We start from the raw sequence: 3,899 nt of genomic DNA on the forward strand, positions 1-3,899 counted from the left end.
CAAGATGAATAGTTTATATTTACTGGACTCCTTATATGGTTACCCTAGGGTAAAATAAACATAAGCAAACTCATGTAGCAACATTTTATTTATATTTGGCAATCGTTACTGCAGTTTAAGGAAAAATGCCCGTCACATGACCTTTTGACCTGTAGTGACCTCTAGTGACCTCTTAAGTGACCTTTTAAGTAGGTTAACATTTTTTTATGGTAGCAATTTCTAAGACGGACCCATTGGTACCAAAATCATTAAAATTGGTTGATTATTAGCAAAGATATGAGTTGTTATGTTATTTATACCCCACATTTTTTAACGGTGTCGCGTCTATAAAATGGCTTCTAGCACAAAACTGATACCACAATTTGAGACTACATACTACCTGGGGGTGTTCCAGGGGGTCTATTCGACCATCCTGTCAAGTCAAACCTTAGATGTAGTGATGGTTGAACCAATTCCATTTTTAGAGGTTGTACAGGAATTTGCTCCTGGACTATTTTGACTTTAAAAGAAATTCTTAAGTAACAAAATGTTTTTTTACCTACCGACCTACCCTTTAAAAAATTGGATTTGGAACCGTAAACAGACATTTATTTTATTTTATGCCTAATATCGAAATGATATCAGCAGTTTGTAAGAATTGATAATAGAATTGAAATCCCCAATATCAGCCGTTTGTTTGGTCAGCAGTTAATAATTTCAGGAGCTTTCTAGTCAGCAGTTGATAATCACTGTCTGTTGGGACAGAAGTCCTTAAACACGTGGCAGTGAATTGCAGTTTGAAGTAAACGTTAACATTAACAGACTAAATGCGGTATAATATCGCAATAATGAGCCATTTAGTAATGTCAGTTGAGTGATGGTGAGCAAATTGCAGTGGTTTGTACATGTCCTGGTTTCTATTGTGGTTCATTGTCATTTGCTTCCTGCTTGGTATTATCTTCTTTATTTTGGTCGTCTTTCCCTTCAAACTTGGTATCATCGTCTTTATTTTGGTCTGGTCGGTTGTCATCTTGCTGTGGGTCCTTCTCGATCGTTACTTTGCTGGGTTGACGTGAGGATGTCTTCAGAGACTTGACTTAGGATGGAGTCATCTAAGTCATCATCCCAGATAAGTGCTGCTGTATTCCTCAGAGTCGGTGGTTCATCTTTCTTGTCATCTGGGTCATTCTACAGTTTTATGACTGCATGGCTTGATTGGAGGTAGCGATGCTGATGACGTAAGAGATACAGCAAACGTTGTGGGTATGGGAGAGGAGTTGGACATCGGTACTGATATTTTGGGTGTTAGCGAAGACAAGGCTGCAGTTGGTCTTCTTTTATTTGATGTCTTGAAGTCTTCTACCAGGTGCTTTCTAAGGACATCAGAGTGTTTTATGATGCCGTTCAAGGTTTTATTGACATGAACCCCCAGGGAATGAAAGTCTAGTTTCGTGACATGCCCCTTCCAGGCCTGTACCTGCAATTGTGTGATTCACTGCTTGAATTTGTTCGGGAGCTTGTTGACTTAGCACGGCAGTGAGGCGGCATTTGGTCGTCCGCCATCTGCAAAAAGAATGACGTAAACATAAAGACTTGTACGCTAAATGATGCACTGGCAGTCCAGAAGTATTTATTTATGATGACATGCGTTCATTCAATTATTATAATTTGTCATCAGTTGATGTAATGTGTTCTCGATTAAAAAAGTGATGGAACGTGCCTTAATTATTGGACATGGTCTTTCGTCCATTGGCGTAAAATGATCAAGCGGCTTATTGAAAATGGTGATTCGTTATTAGGCGTACAAAATTATTATATTCCTATCTTATCTATTGTTATCATGACTATTGTTATCATGACTTACCTTATTTATGAGCCTCCTAGTCAACACTCCTCTTGTTTATTGAAGTCTACTGGGAATGTGAATGTGTAATAAAAAGTCAATTGAGTGTGATTTTTGACTGCATGTGATGTGGCAATTCTCAATTCTGAACAGCATACATTATTACTTGAAGAGTATGCACATGCATGCAATTGTTGGATGAAATGAATGTATTTTAGGACAGAAACAAAAGGGCATAAATCATAACATTTGTATCGTTTTATGTCCAAATATATGATCTGGTTGAGTGCTTCTAAACATGTTTTGCCAACAATACATAATTAATGCAGGAATTGGTGACAATCGGCAGGAATAATGCCATTTATTGACTGGGCAAACATGGTCACTATGTACTGTTTGTGTAGGCGGCCTACGAACTATGATTGTTATTCAAGACACAGGCATATTGATATTTTGGTTAATGGGCGTAGAAAATTATTATATTCTTATCATGACTTACCTTATTTGTGAGCTTCCTAGTCAATTAACACTGCTGTTGTTTGTCGAAGTCTACTGGGAATGTCAATGTGTAATAAAAAATGAATTGAGTGTGATTTTTGACTGCATGTGATGTGGCAATTCTCAATTCTGAACAGCATACCTTATTACTTGAACAGTATGCACATGCATGCAATTGTTGGATGAAATTAATCTATTCTAGGACAGAAACAAAATGAACTATGATTGTTATTGAAGAAACAGGTATATTGATATTTTGGAAAACTTACCTTAAAGTGCAGGAGATAAAAGTATATTAACTGAGCTACAACGTTACCGAAACCGAACTGAACCGAACGTGAAGATGTGGTGAGCAAGCGTGCTACCACTGCACGACAGAGCCACAGCGCAAGCTGTCAACAACACGTACTACATTGGTAGTGTTGTCGATCGATATACCGGTATGATATCGGTACAATATTACTCTATGAGTGGTAATGCATCGTTTACAGTTAAGCATTTTCAAATCATGCGAGCAGATTCAGAGAACATATCTAACAAAAAATGGGCTGTTCCCTTTTATAGTATAGATATGTATTAGCAAAGTACCCGTCCGTCGGACGGTGGGAATTCATGAATGAGTGTATTAGTGTTATAGCTCACCTAAGGATCAAGGGCTTCTTTGTAAAGTATGTTTTTGGTCTTTGTGTGCTGTGTGTGAATGTACATCGCCCTGGGTTTGCCTACTTGTGAGAGGGCAACATAGAGCATGCGATGGAAGAAGACAGGTGTGGTCAGGCCCAATCCTATGGTAGTGAAAGTCTATGGTAGCGATGCTCACGGGTGAATGTAGAGATGCATGGTTTAGCTGAGAAGTACTTTGAAGAAGTAAAATAGAATACAAAAGTTTATTTGATAAGATTTACAGGTGATAGATACTAAATTACATAACTTCATGGTATACAACGTTGGTAGTGTCGTAAACAGAGTCTGATTTCCCTTGAGTTTGGTTGTGAGTAGTTTCTAGTTGAAGCTTTATCTCAGCGAAAGATTTAGCACGTAAGAAGTCAACGTAAAGTTGGCCAAGAGAAAAGACAGGTTTTGGGAGGAAAATGCCCAGCTTCTTGAAAGTTTGACCTTGCTCTTTATTGATGGTGATGCAGTAAGCCAAGCGAATAGGGAACCGGCGGCGTTAAAGTGTAAATGATAGCTTGGCATCGGATGGAGCTAATAATATCCTGGGTATTAATGTTCTTTGTCTACTGCGAGGGCCGGTGAGTATTCCTGCAGCAAGTACGTGTGTGTGAAGTCTATGAATTTTGAGTCTAGTACCATTACATATGTTATGTTTATAGACTAGTTAAAGATAGACGATTATTAGTCACAAAACATGATTTTATTGTTTCTCAGTTGACACGCTTCTTCTCATGGGCACAGCCATATTTTTCCCTCTAGTTCCAGCTCACACCACCCCCATAGTCAGCGCCACTCTACTATCGTCAACACCACATCCCTTTCCTCCTTGGATGAAGGACAGTCTAACTTTTAAGACTTTTGACTGCAGCTTGGGATATGCCCGGTGATGATGTAAAAATTTAAA

This window comes from Priapulus caudatus, unplaced genomic scaffold, assembly GCF_000485595.1.
Source record: "Priapulus caudatus unplaced genomic scaffold, Priapulus_caudatus-5.0.1 Scaffold856, whole genome shotgun sequence".
Classification (NCBI taxonomy): Eukaryota; Metazoa; Priapulida; class Priapulimorpha; order Priapulimorphida; family Priapulidae; genus Priapulus; species Priapulus caudatus.